This window comes from Malaya genurostris, chromosome 2 (assembly GCF_030247185.1).
Source record: "Malaya genurostris strain Urasoe2022 chromosome 2, Malgen_1.1, whole genome shotgun sequence".
Lineage (NCBI taxonomy): Eukaryota > Metazoa > Arthropoda > Insecta > Diptera > Culicidae > Malaya > Malaya genurostris.
Window position 1 is genome coordinate 147,692,481 of NC_080571.1, and position 18,815 is coordinate 147,711,295.

General features: G+C 36.3%; 1 protein-coding gene across 1 annotated transcript in view; it reads left to right on the forward strand.

Moving 5' to 3' along the window:
* Positions 1-497: 497 nt before the first annotated feature.
* The window catches only part of LOC131432891 (homeobox protein unc-4), a 407,490-nt gene continuing 389,172 nt past the window's right edge, over positions 498-18,815 (forward strand). Inside the window, exon 1 of the mRNA XM_058599467.1 lies at positions 498-557. The gene's annotated coding sequence lies outside the window, so the exon portion shown is untranslated. The remainder of the gene's footprint in view (positions 558-18,815) is intronic.

An 18,815-nucleotide genomic window follows, 5' to 3' on the forward strand; every position in this document is an offset into this window, starting at 1 on the left:
TACTATTAGGCCATTGATCAAGTTCTAAAATCAAATCGCTGTCTCTTTCGGTACCAGAAATATAATGGCATAAGTGAAGATGATTTTTTTTCTTCGGTTCAAATTTCTCTAAAATAATAAACGAATCTCGATAATCTTGGGTTTATTCAAAAGCTGGAATAATGTCACTGATTACATTTGGGAAATTGTGTCAAACATTTCCGGTTCGGGAGATTATTATTTATCGTTGTTTTGTTGTCATAAATACGTTTATACGTTTACGCAATATACATTAGCTTTTCTTCGCCGTATCATTCACAATACATAGTACCTTTAACTTAATATAATTCGAAGTCACAACGGTTACTATTTAATAAAACATATTACTACTTTTTTCCTTTAAAATCATATTAGTATTCATGGATTCATTAGTTAATCTACTCAAGAACACATTCATTTTGTATATACTGTAAATGATCAAATTATTTCAGGTTTGTTTGTAACAGTTCATCACTTTTATTCAAAGCAAGATATTGGTTGAACTCATGGAAGGGAAGGAGGCGTACATAAAACGACGGGTGAGTAATGTCAGAGACATCACTGGGTGACGTGAATACGAATAAAACTGACATGCTTTTCCACACTTAGGAAAAATTTTCGTTAGTTTGAACGAATTCTGTACCTATTTATTATATAAAATATAAACAAACATAATAGAAATACATTTATGTCGAATCTTTCCAAAAATGACGGCAACGACCGAAGTATAACATGTACCTTATTTATTCCACTTACGTATCTCAATTAATCCACCTAGTGGTGCAATGATGCCTTTCTCATATTATTAATATTTTCAAAAATACCACACAGAACCACCCGCGATCTCATTTCAACCAGAATATTAGTTGATTTTCTGAATTCGATTGGTTAGTTGAAATAACTGGTGTTGTTATTGAAACAAAATTCTGTTAGTTGAAAAATAAATCGGTTTTATTTGTTTTAGACATTGCAAATAGTTGAATCAACTCCAACAATGTTATTGATATGCGAAAATAATCAAAATATACTTACTGATAAACGTCATGATCTATTTGAAACAAGTTCGGTATGTTGAGATTCAAGAAATAAATATCGTTGTGAAAATATAAACAGTATTTTATATTGCCATGTAATATCATTAGGGCTGGGAAAACCACCGATCACTGCTGATTTCAAGTGATCTTACCCAAGGAATAAATTATCATTACGAAATCAGAACTGATCTGATCTCTAAGTGATTTTGATTTTTGTATGACAATGACAAGTCGTGATCAGTAAAGATCTAAATTCTTAAAAATTACTTCTGATTCGATCGAAAATGATTGATGTAGAGAAACGTTTTTAATCAGCGAAAGTGCCCGGAGGGGCGAGCAAATTAGCGATATTATTAAATTTACCTAAAATGAGTATTGAAAGATGATGCCTTCAAACGGTTGAACTAAAGTTATGTACTGATAATTTTAGTCAATTTATATGAGCTTGGGTGCATCAATCGCTGGAAATTGGAATTTTGCGACGGCAATTCAAACGCGCCATTCAATCGCAGCGCGTTGTGTGTGTTTGAAACCCTTCGCTCCTATTACTTATATAAATTAAATTCATGTCAAAAAGCGTTTTATTGCTAATGCATGAACATCATCATCGGTATCAAACAGCTGGAAGTAAAACAGTCTGCTGGAAGTAAATCAATGATCGAATTTGAAGCATAAAATTTTTGCGCATACCTGAAAAATTACGAGATGATCATTCATTAACTCTAATTTGTCACCAATTTTTTTTTCATCTTAAACAAGGTTAACTTCATCACAACACCACTGTTAGATAATCACTTGTTATGGAATCATAACTTTCTCAAATCGAATGGACACAATTTCACCGAACGCTTTAATCATCGATGTTGTTTTCAATTACATTTTGAAGCGACGCGAACAGATTTCAACTAAAAAAGTTGTTGATTTTGCATTGCGATTATTGTTTTGCTTTCAACTGTCTCCGGCATTTGACAGCGTTCAAAACAACATATTTTTCAACAACTTGAATATATGCAAATCAAAAACCATATTGGTTGAATCAAAAAGAAATTAGTTAAATCAACTATCGCAAAAATCAAAAACTGCGATATCGCAATTTTATTTATTTATTTATTTATTTATTTATATATGGTCTTCGATAAGTTACATCGCACAGACTCTTACGTACTAATTCTTAATCTAAACACATTTTTAGACACATTAAAATCAAAATTGTCATAAACATCATTGAATAAACGGCAACAAACATCCAGTGGGTTGTTTTGTCCATATTGTGTACGGTGAGTTGTAAATCTAAAGAGTTCCGTACGACGGGTTCGTCTCAGTTGAGCATGAAATTGTAATTTCTCCAGCAGTACTGCGTAGTCAATGGTGTTACTTAATATGTCGAAAATTAGAAGACGCTGCAAGGTTTTTCTTCTGCTTTCCAGTGTTGGCAGTTGGATAAGTCGACAACGATCTTCGTAGGAAGGAAGATGAACTGGATCGGTCCAAGGTAACAGACAAGAAAAGGGTAGCGTATAAAACACCTTTGCACTCTTTCAATTCTCTTGATATGTACGCTGTGATACGGTGACCATACTGGTGCGGCATATTCTAAGATGCTGCGGACGACTGAACAATACAGAGTTTTTAGACAGTACACATCTTCAAAGGCGTGTGTATTTCGACGAATAAAACCCAGTATCGAGAAAGCCTTAGCGGCGGTTAGTGCAACGTGCTCCGAAAATCTCAATTTGCTATCTAAATAAACGCCGAGATCCTTTATAACGGAAACTCTTTCGATGGTCAGAGATGAGATTTCATAGTCGAAAGCAATCGAAGAACGCAAACGAGAGAAAGTTACGACGTTACATTTCCGGTAGTTAACCTCCATACCATTCATGTTGCACCAGGCAATGAGTGAGTCGATGTCAGATTGAAGGACGTAACAATCCAAGTTAGATTCTATACAGCGAAATATCTTCAGATCATCTGCATACAGCAATTTAGGAGATTTTATTACTTTGCAGAGGTCGTTGATAAATAGAACAAAAAGCAGTGGACCAAGATGGCTTCCTTGAGGGACACCTGAAGATATTTCGAAATAAGAAGATATTGTATGTCCGATGCGCACGAAAGCACTGCGTCCAGTTAAGTATGTCCAAATCCACCGTGTCAGCCAATCCGGGAGTCCGAGTCTATTTAATTTCTCGACGACAAAACTGGGGGAGGGACTCTGTCGAAAGCTTTGGACAAGTCGAAGTAAATAGCGTCGACTTGTCGTCGACTCTCCATGTGATCGATCAAATTAGAAACGTAGCACATAAGATTTGTTGTAGTCGAACGTTTTCTTACAATTATGGGATGCACTGACTCGTACAGGATATCATGCAACATGCTTTCGAGTATTTTTGGTAGGCAGCTGAGAATTGAAATCGATCGGTAATTACTTACATCGTGAATGTTACCACTTTTGTGAATCGGAGTTATTGATGAAGTTTTCCATGCAGTCGGAAAGACGCAGTCGCTGAGAGATCGGTTGAAAATCAGAGAAACCGGGGAAGCAAGAGAGGCTGCGCAACTTCTGATGAAGAAAGGTGGTAATCCGTCAGGGCCTGCACCTTTTGAATCATCCATAGACAGCATTCTTCGGATAACTTCTTGTTGACTGAAAACTATACTTGGTATGTTGAGATTGTAATGGGGCAGACCGCTCAAGTACGATTCTGTCAAGGGTGGTGAGTTATTACTTAGCACACTTTGAAAGAACGACGAGAATAGAACTTAGTTTTAAAGTAACGATTTTTCACCTTCCTTAACCGGTTTCGTAGATTCTGGAGTTCAGCGTTCCACCAAGGCTGATTGTATTGCTTTTGAGAAGAGCGTAGCTTAATTGGCACGTTATGCGAAATAATGTCGAACAATTTTGTGTAGAAGGATGAAACGGCGTTTCATTCAAGTCTGATGCACGAGGTACTATGTAATGCAGCTGAAGCACAAAAGGAATGTGGTGGCGGTCAACTTTCATGAGCGGCATGGGAGGTTCAAGTAAATCGAAGAACAGTGGATCATTCGTGAGAGCGAGATCTAATAACCGTTCGTTGAAGTTCTTTAAATTATTGATCTGGTAAAGTCCGTTAGCCAACAGATTTTCCACTAGAACGATTTCTTGTTCTGATGATGCATTTGCTGGTAGCAGTGAATTCGTATCCTCCTCAAACTTCCAATCCAAATGAGGCAAATTATAGTCTCCCATCACTACAATAAAATCACTTTCAGCTGCATGTTCGAAAATGTCTTGAAAGCAAGACGAATGGGCCTCATACAAAGCCACGTTCGAGTTAGGCGGTAGATAAATAGTGCAGATCCAAAGGGAACCGGACTTCAATTTTATTCGAACGGTCACTTGTTCTAGCTACTGGCTATTGTTTGCAGTGACCGAGATACTGTTCAACTCTTTCTTCACACCAACCAACACACCGCCGCCTCGTTGAAGAGTACTGGTACAAGGGCTCCGATCGCATCGATACAAGCAATAGTTGTCGGTGATCTCGCTATTCGAAAAAGACTCATTCAACCAGGTTTCTGTCAGTACCACGATATCGTAGTCACACTGTGTGAGTGCTAAGAACAAGTCATTGGTTTTAGTTCGGAGACCTCTTACATTCTGGTAGTAAATGGTGAGCGAGTGTGGGACGATAGCGGCCAACTGTTTACTGGCGGTTTCATTGTGCTGCACTTGAGCTGAGGTTGAAATCTGCTGCGAATTTGAGTTTGATTGCGTGTGTGAAAGCGATCTGCTGGTCAGCAAAGGATGTTGTTTATGCCGGTGATTTCTCCGTGCAGTTTTCTTAAATTTCCAACTACACCTTTTCAACACGTCACACAGTGGTCAAAAACTGGAAAAAGACGGTCAAAAGTCTGTACTGACTTTCACTGATTTTTAAGAGCTAACGTGTCTTCGAAGAAGTTTTACAAGGTTATATTACGCTTCTTTTGAAAGTGGTACCTTAATTTTTGTTAAGGGGGTAGCATCAATTTCGAATAAACATAATTTATTTTCACAAAAAAAAATTTTTTTATCTTATTTTGAAAAAAAAAAGTATTTTAAGTATTTTTGCTGAAGATATAAATAATGTAATAAAATTATTTTTTGAGATATATTCACTTTATTTTAAAAATAGTTTTTTTTGGATTTATCTACGTAGAATCTACCTCTATTACCTAAGTGTCTACTACAAAGTGCGCGTAAACACGCATAAACATACTCACGCTTGCACGCGAAACTTAAGCAAATTGTTGTGATTTTTATTTTGTTTATTTTTTGACAATTAACAATATTATAAAAAATCTAAGTGAAACTCGGTGCAATTTTTCTAGGCATATTCAAAGTGAGTTTTAAATATTGAAAATCCGAAAAATTATCAAAAATTCAACACATATTAAAAAAATGGAAAAATGTTTTCCAAACAAAATATGAAAAGTATTGCAAAAGTACAAACCTTTACGAAAGGATTTAATGATATATTGATCGTTCGACACTCACTTAGAGATGTGCGAAGCAGCTCACTAAAGGGAATCGATTCAATGTATCAGCTCATCAGCTTATTTAGATTGAACTGAAGGTATGTTTTTTGCGCCGTTTTTCCTTCATATGCATGATCGAAATCATTGATGCACAAAGAACAATGCTATGCGAACTACCATATTTGAGAATGTCTGCAAAAGTGACATCCCTGAATGTACCTTAGCCTACTAAGTGAGAGGTAAGATTTCTTATTGACAATGGTTCATTCAATCTGTTAAAGAAGGATAAATACACATTTGGAAGAACGAACAAAAGCTCATGCACACATTTCTTCTCATTTAAAACTCGCTCTTCAAGAGCCGAAGATTCGTTCAGCTCGTAACTTGTTCCCACCTTACCAGCAGGGATGCCAGGTCATTTTTTAAAAAATCTGTGATCAAGCCAAAAACCTGTCTGTGCAAAATCTGTGCACGTTTCCCCGTTTCCATAATAGCTGATCGGATTCATATTGGTAAGCAAAAAAATGGTCTCACTATTTCCTACCGCTCTGTAATTTTTGGTGCTAAACTGTGATCAATTTCAAAAATCGGTGACAGATTTCAGAATCTATGTAAATCTGTGACCATTTTCAGAAATCTGTGAAAATCCGTGCCATTTTTTAAATCTGTGCAAAAGCTTGAAAATCTGTGAAACACAGATTAATCTGTGAACCTGGCATCCCTGCTTACCAGTGAGGTGAGTTGGTAAGCTGCGGTTCTTTTAAAAAGAGCTGTGAGCTATCAGCTTCGATTCACTGGAATAGCGCAGGAACGAATTGCCCATCTACGCTCACTGCCAAAGTGAGCTACAGAAATAGCAGACGCGTGAGGCCCTCCGTTTCTTAACCATGCATGGTTTCAGCATGGCCATAGTGAAAATGAGTTACACGAATAGTACTCAGGATATTCTCATTGGAAAAAAATTGGATTAGCAAACATAATATAAGTATAAGTATTGTAAAAGTTTGCTGCATTAAGTTGCATATTTCGCTTCAGTGCAAGGTTTTCTAGATAAAAATAGGTAAAATGATGTATAACTTTTCCAGAAAAGAATAAACCTATGCATTACCTTCTACAAAATTATGGGATTTTATATTTTCTACAATTATTCCAAACGAATTATGTAAAAAAAAATAACTTGAAATAAGTTATGATTAGAAAACTAGTTTTAAGGGGGTTGTCATAATTCAATAACTAAAACTTACTTGGAATGGCCTAAAAAAAGTTCCATCGAGTTCCACTCAGATTTTTTTTATAGTATTGGGCATATCTTTTCCTATAAATTTTGTAAAAATCGGCTGCATAAAGTTGCATATTTCGCTTTGGTGTAAGGTTTTATCATAGGAAAAAAAAAGCTAAAATTTTGTATAACTTTGTCAGGAAACAACAAACCTATGCACTACCTTCAACAAAAATATGGGATTTTTTATTTTCTTCAATTATTCCAAACAAAGTATGCATAAAAAAATAACTTGAAACAAGTTATGAATAAAAAAACTGATTTTAAGGGGGTTGACACAAATACGCTTTGTATATCCGAAACGGTGCGACCTACACTTTTGGTATATTTGACAAAGTAAATTATTTTCTAAAGATTTAAAACTTTGTAGAAGAAAATTTTTTTCTTTCTGTTCAGAAAAAAAAGTTATGGTTATATTTTTTGTCAAAGTAGACCATGAACAATTAGGGATAGAATCAAATTACGCGATATATATTTGTAAATAATTTCTTAAAAGCAACTATATGCATTAAAAGAACGGTTTGGAAGCTACTGATTTATGTCCATGTTTTTATTTATTCGAACCACTGCACAGTGGTCCGAAACTTGAAATTAGCGTGACAAAAATATTTTCACTATTAAATATTAGTGTTTTGTAGTTGGTGTCTTCACAAAAGTTCTTTGTAATAAAATGGCGCTCCTTTTAATGAAAAAAGTTACTAGAATTGTCCTCATCTGAATCTGAAATCTGAAATCTAACTTTCTTAATTGAACTCAAAAATGATTTTGTTGTACAATAAAGTTGTAGGAAATTTTATTTGAGCAGCTTTATTGAAAAAAGCACCTCTCTAACTTTTAGTTTGATCGAGTTACATCAATTTTCCCGAATAAAAGTAGGGTGACTCCTGAAAAATAACTTTTTTTGTTCTAACTTTTTTCGGAAACGTTCTACGGAAAAGTTGTCTTTAAAAGAGTTGTTGAACTAATCATTGCGCATAATTTTGCTCAACAAAGCTTTTTCATATGATATACCAGTAAAAAGTTATGATTGTTTTTTCATCAAAAACTAGTCAAGCTTCGAATATCAATATTCATTAGATGTCAGATCGATAAAAATGTATCCTATGCGGTTCCTGAAAGGTCATAATATAAGTAAAAATTTAAGAGAAAATTGGAAGGGTGTTATTTTTTTAACTTATTTAAAGTAGTCTTAAAAATACCTTCAAAAATCTCAAAACTATTGCCTAACTCTTAAACGCCTCAACGTATCAACATGCTTTCTTCAGCAAAATAATAATATCAAATTAGTTCTACAAGGGTACCATACATTGTCCTTTCGAGAAATGAGACACATAAAAATTACAGCCGAAAATAGATTGCAGAACAATTTTAATTAATTTATTATCAAAATAACTACTTCAATTGCGTTTGAGCAACTGAGGTTTAGAGATACTGTGTAATATGGTTATTTCGAACTAGTTGGCCATGATAAATATATGAACAGAAATTTCCATGATCTCGACAACCATGCAACAAGCTGGTGCAAGTTAGTAAAATGCAAATGTTTTTATCCACATCGTGCCAAGACGCCTATGACACTGGCCCTTCTTTCTCATCCACTCGTAGCCTGTAAAAACCGGAAAACGACGCACAATGAGTTTTGGTTCAAATAAATACATTCTACTCATTTTAACAAACTAATGATTTTTTTGGGTTTCAGGAAGTGCTTTAACTTACAAAAAATCTATTTTCGGCTCTGGTTTTTGTGTGTCTCATTTCTCGAAAGGACAATGTATGGAACATTTGTAGAACTAATTTGATACTATTATTTTACCGAAGAAAGTATGTTGATACGTTAAGGCATTTATGAGTTATGCAATGTTTATGAGTTTTTTGAAGGTATTTTTAAAACTAATTTAAATAAGTTAAAAAAAATTACGCCCTTCCAATTTTCTCTTAAATTTTTACTTATATCATGACCGTTTAGGAACCGCATAGGCTACATTTTTATCGATCTGGCATCTAATGAATATTGATATTTGAAACTTGACTAGTTTTCGATGAAAAAGCAATCACAACTTTTTACTGGTAGCTCATATGAAAACGCTTTGTTGAGCAAAATTGTGCGCAATGATTAGTTCAACAACTCTCCTGAGAACAACTTTTCCGTAAAACGTTTCACAAAAAAGTTAGAACAAAAACACCCTACTTTTACTCGGGAAAATTGATGTAACTCGATCAAATTAAGAGCTAGAGAGGTGCTTTTTTCAACAAAGTTGCTCAAAATAAAATTTCCTACAACTCTATTGTACAACAAATTCATTTTTGAGTTCAATTAAGAAAGTTAGATTTTAGATTTCAGTCTAAATGAGGACCATCCTACTAACTTTTTTAATCAAAAGGAGCGCCATTTGAATACAAACAACTTTTTTGAAGACACCAACAACAAAAAACTAATATTTAATAGTCAAAATATTTTTGTCACGCTAATTTCCCGTTTCGGACCATAGTGCACTGTGCGTCAGTCAGAACAGTCGCTCTGCTATCTAAATTTCCAGCTGACTGCGTAAAATCCTGGCTTCTTGATACCAGTTGAGATATAGCTTGGCTTGAGTATTTTTTCCATCATTTAATTTTAATTTTCTTTTCTTTTAGTATGGAACCTCTAGTCAAGTAAACTACAGTGCAGCCTACGGTACACTGGACACTGTAAACTGAATGCCGGATGATTTATGTTCAAATTCAGTCTACGTTTCGAATTAATTTTTAGACAATTTACGCATTTAAAATCAGTTGAAGAGCACTCAGAAGTTTTATGTGCTGCATTACATCTAGAACAAGACTCATTATTCGCACAATTTGTACTCTTTTGACCAAACTCTCCACATTTGAAACATCTTAGTACATTAAAGGCCTCGTAAATAGAACACTTATCCCATCCAATACTAACCATTTGGGCTGCCATCAGACTGCTACAAGTGTTTTTATCAACCTCTATTATTACATTATATTTGTTATATCTGAAGCGTCTAAATTAGCAAATTAGCAACAACTTTCACATCTTTGAACGCAACGCCTTCGTTCTGACTTCTCAAAAGATCGATGAAGACATCAGAGGAATATCGATCACTCATCCCCACTATTTTAATTTTTGGTTTCCCGGGTGTGGGTATAACAGCTCTGTAGTTGGCACCCAAATTGCTTTCAATGTTCTCTTTCACTAATTTAATATCTTCCCCGGCTGCACACTCAACAATAATCGAGCCATCTTTACCGTTTTTAAAGTTACTAATCTTATGTGCTCATGGATCTAGTTTGTCTTTTAAAAATTTCCTTGTATCATCACTTGTTTGTGATGACTCGACAGGTTTCATCATAATGACTGAACGAGTCTTACTATTTTTATTACCTAGGTTCTTATTTGTAAATTTTCCAGACAGAACATTCGCATATGTCATTTCATTATTTTTATTAAAAACCTCGTCATTATTTTCAAAATCGGTAATGTCTATACCTGTCGATTCATCTTTCATTAACTTTTTTTTTCGTCTAGGATTACCATCAGACTCAGAGTAAGTCTTTCTACCAACAACAACTTTTTTTCTGTTCATTACATCCAATTTATTATCATTTCGCTTAATACTCGAAATCAAGAAACCTTTCAAATCCTCCAACTTTCTGGCCACACTGTTAACCAAGCATGTCATTTTACTCTCAAGAGTATCATTGTAGGATTTGATCAGTCTCTCAATTCCGTTCTCCGATGTTCATCTGCGATATGATGCTCTGCCGCTCACCAGCAAATGATTCCGCGATGGATGTTAGTTTATCCATCTCTTTCCTCATATCGCTACTGAACGAATGATCACCACCACAAGACACCACTTTAGATACACCTGAAAGACATTCTCCGCATTTATACAAAAGCATCGGAGTTTCGGAAAGCCAGTTCATCATTGCCTTTGTAAGGTTTGAACACTTCTGATGAAAACCATTATCACAAAAAGAACATACTATCCGATCCGATACTGTTAACTTTTCTTTGCATTTGCCACACTCACCCATCACTTCTGCGCAAACCAAACGGTTCGAGACAGCAGAAGGACAAAAAAAACCCCTTCTTAATCCACCTAGTGGTGTGATAATGCCTTTCTCTTCTTTCATAACAGTCTCATGAAAATATGTTTCATACTTTTATTAAATAATTTTGGACACTAATTTTGACAACAATTGATGCAGATTGATTCGAATAGTTCACAAAAGCATGCTTCAGTGTTTATGTCACACAGTCAGCATCTAAATAGCCTTCTTAGTCCACTTAGTGGAATTTTCATATATCTTGAAAAATCACCATAGGGGGGAGTACATGAAATTTTCGAAATCGAAAAAAACTTTTTGATGCCAAAAGGCTTAGAATTGCATGAAACGTCGAGATTTAGTGTCATCTCGGAAAAAATTTTTTTGAAAAAGTCGACTTTTTGGGACTTAGAAAAAATATAAATAAGTCCCAGAAAGTTGATTTTTTCAAAAAAAATTTTTTTTGTGGGGACACTAAATTTCGATGTTTCATGCAGTTTTAAGAGTTTCGGCATCAAAAAAAAATTCATGTACTCTCCCCTATGGTGCTTTTTCAAGATCGAAAATTGTCAAATCTTTACCACCGGGCAGCTCCCCTTAAGCATGTCCGATTTAGGTCAAATTTTGCATGAAGGCTTTTTTCGAGGTGCTTAAACTTTTAAGCACTAGAACTTAACGAAAATAGAGTTGATCCCAGAATTTTGGCACCCTTATATATATATAAGAGCGGTAAAAATCAACGTGTTATGTCGGTTACGTCACTTATACCATCATATATCTGGAACCAAAAGTCACAACCATTTGCTCTTCGAACTTGATCAACGGCCCGACAGTAGCTTTCAAACGAGCCCAAGTTTGTTAAAATCGGATCAGCCATCTCTGAGAAAATTGAGCGCGTTCAAATACAACGCTTTTTGTCGGTTACGTCACTTATACAATCATATCTCCGGAACCAAAAGTCACAGCTATTTGATCTTCGAACTTGATCAATGGTCCGACAGTAGCTTTCAAACGAGCCCAAGTTTGTTCAAATCGGTTCAGCCATCTCTGAGAAAATTGAGCGCGTTCAAATACAACGCTTTTTGTCGGTTACGTCACTGATACAATCATATCTCCGGAACCAAAAGTCACAACTATTTTATCTTCGAACTTGATCAATGGCCCGGCAGTAGCTTTAAAACGAGCCCAAGTTTGTTAAAATCGGTTCAGCCATCTCTGAGAAAATTGAGCGCGTTCAAATTTCTTCGAAAAGTGCACACACATACACACACACATACACACACACACACACAGACATTTTCCGATCTCGTCGAGCTGAGTCGAATGGTATATAACACTACGGGTCTCCGAGGCTCCGTTCGAAAGTCGGTTTTTCCAGCAATTCTAATACCTTTCTTTAGAGAAAGGCAAAAAGCCTTCTTAGTCCACTTAGTGGGATTTTCATATATCTTGAAAAATCACCATAGGGGGGAGTACATGAAATTTTCGAAATCGAAAAAAAAATTTTGATGCCAAACGGCTTAGAATTGCATGAAACGTCGAGATTTAGTGTCATCTCGAAAAAAATTTTTTTTGAAAAAATCGACTTTTTGGGACTTAGAAAAAATATGAAAATTTTTCCAAGTCCCAGAAAGTTGATTTTTTCAAAAAATTTTTTTTTTGAGATGACACTAAATTTCGATGTTTTATGCAGTTTTAAGAGTTTTGGCATCAAAAAAAAATTTCGATTTTGGAAATTTCATGTACTCCCCCCTATGGTGCTTTTTCAAGATCGAAAATTGTCAAACCTTTACCACCGGGCAGCACCCCTTAAGCATGTCCGATTTAGCTCAAATTTTGCATGAAGGCATTTTTCGAGGTGCTTAAACTTTTGAGCACTAGAGCTTAACGAAAATAGAGGTGATCCCAAAATTTTGGCACCCTTATATATATAAGAGCTATAAAAATCAATGTGTTTTGTCGGTTACGTCACTTATACCATCATATATCTGGAACCAAAAGTCACAACCATTTGATCTTCGAACTTGATCAATGGCCCGGCAGTAGCTTTCAAACGAGCCCAAGTTTGTTAAAATCGGATCAGCCATCTCTGAGAAAATTGAGCGCGTTCAAATACAACGCTTTTTGTCGGTTACGTCACTTATACCATCATATATCTGAAACCAAAAGTCACAACCATTTGATCTTCGAACTTGATCAATGGCCCGGCAGTAGCTTTAAAACGAGCCCAAGTTTGTTAAAATCGGTTCAGCCATCTCTGAGAAAATTGAGCGCGTTCAAATACAACGCTTTTTGTCGGTTACGTCACTTATACAATCATATCTCCGGAACTAAAAGTCACAGCCATTTGATCTTCGAAATTGATCAATGGCCCGGCAGTAGCTTTCAAACGAGCCCAAGTTTGTTAAAATCGGTTCAGCCATCTCTGAGAAAATTGAGCGCGTTCAAATATCTTCGAAAAGTGCACACACATACACACACATATACACACACACACACAGACATTTTCCGATCTCGTCGAGCTGAGTCGAATGGTATATAACACTATGGGTCTCCGAGGCTCCGTTCGAAAGTCGGTTTTTCCAGCAATTCTAATACCTTTCTTTAGAGAAAGGCAAAAACAAAATGCAAAAACAATACACATATCATTCAATTCATCCGAAACGACGCCTTTTGTTCAGGCGAACGCTGAACGGGAATAATTTAATCGAAATAGCATCAAATACAGGTATGCACAGAAAATGCACTCTACTTATCTGCATAAAATACAGTCTCGCACTTAGTGTTGCACTAAATTCTTTACGAAAAGTAATGTATTTCACATAAATTTTATTACAATTTGATTCGGCACAATAGATGCACAAGTTATCATGATCGTCACTCACTCACAATGAGAGGGCGAACTAGAAGGTGATATCTATGAAAGACCGATCTGCTTCAATGAATTTTTCAGTTGCTATCGTCAGAAAACTATAGCCATCTGGCAAAATACATGGAATAGTGGAACTCACTGACGATGGCTACACTCAATAATTCCACAGGTATCGACGAAAGTTTGGTTCCGGGGGTTAGACGTGAGCCGAGACTTTATTCGTGTAAAGTCAAGGCTTATGTCTAATCATTATTTGTTTAGCGCGCATCTTCGTCGTGTGGGGCTCGCCGAAAGTGGTGTCTGCCTTTGCGGTGAGGGTTATCATGACATCGAGCATGCTGGTTGGATGTGTGACGAGTATTGTGATACCAGGTCCCAACTCATAGGTTCCCTTCGGGCCCGAGGTATGACACCCTTCGTACCAGTCCGCGACGTCTTGGCAACTCGAAATCTTCCTTATATGACTCTCATCTATAACTTCTTGAAAACTATCAATGCCAATATTTAGTGCTCTCTCCATCTCTCTCGTCTACAGCTCTATCGCACTCTTATTTACGCTGCTGAAAGTATGACCTGTATAAACGATGCTTCGGAACGTGCACCTGCCTTGAACTGACTGAGTTGCATAAAACTACCCAAAAACGCCACATCAACGTCAGAGCACACCAACAAAGCATCCCAGCCAAGGATAATCTCTCTCGTTACAATCTGAAGAACGTGAAGATCCACAAAACTCTAAAAAATTTGTGCCACAAACGAATGATGTATTGTAACTCAAAATCAATATTTTGTAAATCCCACCCTCCTCACATTCCTTTACTAACTCTAGGGGATTATGCCGCCCCCTTAATACGGCGTCCCTTCTTCTCCTATAACAACAAGACAATCGGCCATGTTAAGCTAAAGCAAATAAGCCAAATAAAAATTTTATTATGAAAAAAAACTATTTTAGTCGTTCCTCTCTGCATGATATTCAACAGATCATTTGAAGAAGGAATCTTCCTGATGATTTGGAAACAGTCTTATATGTTCCCCGTGTACAAAACCGGTGATCGTAACAATGTAAGAAACTACCGTAGTATAACAAATTGGTCTGTTGCTTCAAAATTCTTCAAAATAATAGTGAGCAATGAGTTGTTCTCTCGTACAAAACATTACATCTCAGTTGATCAACACGGCGTTATGCCCGGACGTTCGGTCAGCACTAATCCTCTGGATTTTACCTACACCTGTATTTCGCGTTTTTCAGGCGCCTATGTGCGGTGAGGACGGTTGAATAAATAGCGATAGAAATATTTTCGAAACGGCGCTAAAAATATTTTTACAGTCATGATCTCATTTCGAAATGAATTGCTCGCACCTAAGAAGTTTTTCGTTTTACTACTATATTTTGGAAGGAGAACCTCGCGTAACTACGAATCATTTCATCGACTCTTAAATGCACTGCGCAGATGGACATGTTAATTACCCATTGTTTAACGTTACACACTAATGATTATGGATCCGAAAAAATACAAACTATGACACGTAAATGAACGAAAAAAGGCCCCAATCCGGGCTGTTGACAGTAGACTCATCCTTGGCGGCATTGCGTCTCGAATTCTACATCAAATAAACTTTTCAGATATTTGAGTATTTTGTCGTGACTTACTTCACTATGGGGCACCTTTTTAAAATTTACCCTGTACAAGAATGAGCAGAATTTTATCTCGAATATCTCTTGATGTACTTAAAACAACAACGTAATTTATTCTACAAGCTATCGGAAATATGATGCCAAATTTGCGATTTAATTTTCAACAGCGTGAGATAACCATAAATAACTGAAAAACAAAGTTTTCTAAAACTTTTGGAAATAATAAGGAAACTTCATCACACTTGTTTGCTCTTTTTCGCACCCGTACGACGGTTTTGAGGTAGTCAAGCACATATCAGCTCCGATTATCTACTGAATGAGTATTCAAAGTATTCTTAGTTGAAAATCGTTAATTTCTTTGACGGTCCGCCACACCTTCCCCGTAAAAAAATGATGAAGTTTACGGAGTCATTTTCGTTTGATAAAGATTAGGGTCTAATCTCAAGAAATCTCTTACAATATTGTATAAAGTGTAATGTGTTTTACAATGTTTTGATTTTTCTTCTGTGATATAATTACTGGATTTTGATTGTATTATATTATTGAACAATGTCAATAGTGTACTTTGTGTGATACAATGTTATGTAAAAAAAATATTAAAATAATTTTAAATGTAACGTGCATATAGTAATGAAATAATGTTCAGGAGTTAATAATTGTATAATTGTATAATGGTATTTTTAAATAATTTGATTATGCTATAGTAATGATATATGTATGTGTATAATTATATGGTATATAATATGATATAAAAAATAAAAACCGGTTTTAATCCACCTAGTGGTGTAATGATGCCTTTCTCATGTACATATAATATTGTGGTATTCTATTCAAAAATTTTCTCTTCGATTTTTGAAAGAAACCAAGAGATTGTTTGTGCATTAACTAGTATAACATACAGAATAAAACAGTGCTTTGATTGCGTAGGTCATCCATAAGAAAACGAAGTGGGTTCACTATTATATGCACTTCCTGCACCGGAACCCGAAAACCGGTATATTCTAAGTCGGTTCGTACGGCCACCAACTAACATGACATACAAACTCTACTAATACGCACTCTAAATTTCGATTTAAATGTTTGTTGCATCCGAAAATATGCAGTAATTTTTGGTAGGATCATAAGACCTTTCAATTGACCCTAAGATTGTGAATAACGGTTTAGAGTTCAGTTTATAACATTTTTTACGGTTTTTGTTCCGTCAGTTGAAGTGACGATGTACAATATTGAACACATTTTACCCTATAACTCCGGAACCGGAAGTCGGATCCAGATGAAATTCAGAAATTCCATGTGGGACTGGAAGACCTTTCATTCGAATCTAAGTTGGTGGAAATCAGTCAAACTCCGCTGAGAAACGTGAGTGAGATCCATTTTGGTATATATGACTACTATTTCCGGTACTTCCGGAACCGGATACCGGGAACCAGGATAGCCGGATTCGGTATGTTTAGTTGCCTACTGATAATGAATATCGATTTGTGTAGTTTTGAGACCAATTTAGAAATCTTTTTACGTTTTTTGTTTCGCCGGTTTAAGTGACGGTGTCCAATATTGAACACACTTCACCCTATAATTCGGGAACCGGGAGTCGGATCCGGATGAAATTCAGGAATCCCGTATGGGACCGGAAGACCTTTCATTTGAATCTAAGTTTGTGGTAATCGGTCAAACCATCGCTGAGAAAAGTGAGTGAGAACCATTTTGGTATATATGACCACTATTTCGGGTTCTTCCGGAACCGGATACCGTTAACCAGGATAGACGAAATCTGTTTGTTTAGTTGCCTACTGATAATGTTTATCGATTTGTTTAGTTTTGAGATCTGTGTAGAAATATTTTTAAGTATTTTGTTTCACCGGTTTAAGTGACAGTGTACAATAGTGAACACACTTTACCCTATAACTCAATAAACCAGCGAAACAAAAAACGTAAAAAATGTTGTAAACTAGACTCAAAACCAAACTCCAATGGTCTTATGGTCCCACCAAAAATTACTGCAGTTTTTCGGATAGAACAAGCGTTTAAATCGTCATTTAGAGTACGATGCAAAATTGTAAAAAATCTTAAAATTTGAATAAAAACTAGTAGAGTTTGTACGTCAAGTTAGATGGTGGCCGTACGAACCGACTTCGATTATACCGGTTCTCGGGTTCCAGTGCCGGAAGTGCATATAATAGTGAACCCACTTCGTTTTCTTAAGGATGACCTACGCGAGCAAAGCACTGTTTCATTCTGTATGTTATACTACTTAATGCACAAGCAATCCCTTGGTTTCTTTCAAAAATCGAAGAAAGATTTTATTAATAGAATACCACAGTATTATACGTGAGAAAGGCATCATTACACCACTAGGTGGATTAAAACAGGTTTCTATTATTGTATTTGTGTGGTCTTTGTTTTTGCCTTTCTCTATAGCAAGTATTAGAATTGCTGGAAAACCGACATTCGAACGGAGCATCGGAGACCCATAGTTTTTATTTTATTCAATAGTATAATATATATTTTTAGGCACACTGCTTAAGCTCTAAGATGCCAAGGGTTTTTCCTAATCTTAATTATGGAGTAACTTAAAACTAGAATAGTATCATTAGATTATGTCGTCTAGAATTTTTGAAGAAAGCTTTTAGCTGGCGTTCGGAAGGTGTCGGTGAATTGAATATTGCATGACTTCCAGATGGTGCTATCTATGGCCGCTTCCTTTCGGTTCGTGTGGGTCCGCGGGAAACACCCCCAGGCTACGAAGGCCCGGCGGGTGGCCCGCATGCTGGTCATCGACTGGAGCGTAGGACCGTAGGCGGTGATGGTGATGTTACGAAGAGATGAAAAAATTAAAAAAAAGTAAATATTGTGGAAACCGTGGTAAATAGGGGGTATGGAAACAAAATGTCTGAAAACAACAGAGATCTATTTAGTTGCCATCGAGATGGTGAAGAGACGGGGAAAGGGGGAACGATAAGTTAGTGACAAAAAAAGATCTTGTTAGTTCCAATGAAGATGGTGGACAGGGACGGTGATCGAGAGAATCGGGCGGATGTTAGTGTCGAACCTGTAGGTGGAGATTATACTTTCTGAGCGAGGTATAACAGATTACACTTGGATATTAATGTGTTTGAGGTACTGGTATATAAGAAGCATATAAGAGATATCCCGACTAGCCAACACATCTCGGACCGGAATTTCAGGTGGTCTACCTCGGGCCCTTAGGGAGTCCCTCAATAAAGACCTGGCGTCACGATACTCCGTAAACGTCCATACGACATGCTCGATGTCCTGGTAACCGTCACCACAAGCGCAGAGACCGCTCTCCACGATTCTAATACGCCGGAGAAGCGCGTTGAATGTGTAATGGTTTGACATGAGCCGAGACATCACACGAATGAAGTCACGACTCACGTTCATCCCCCTGAACCA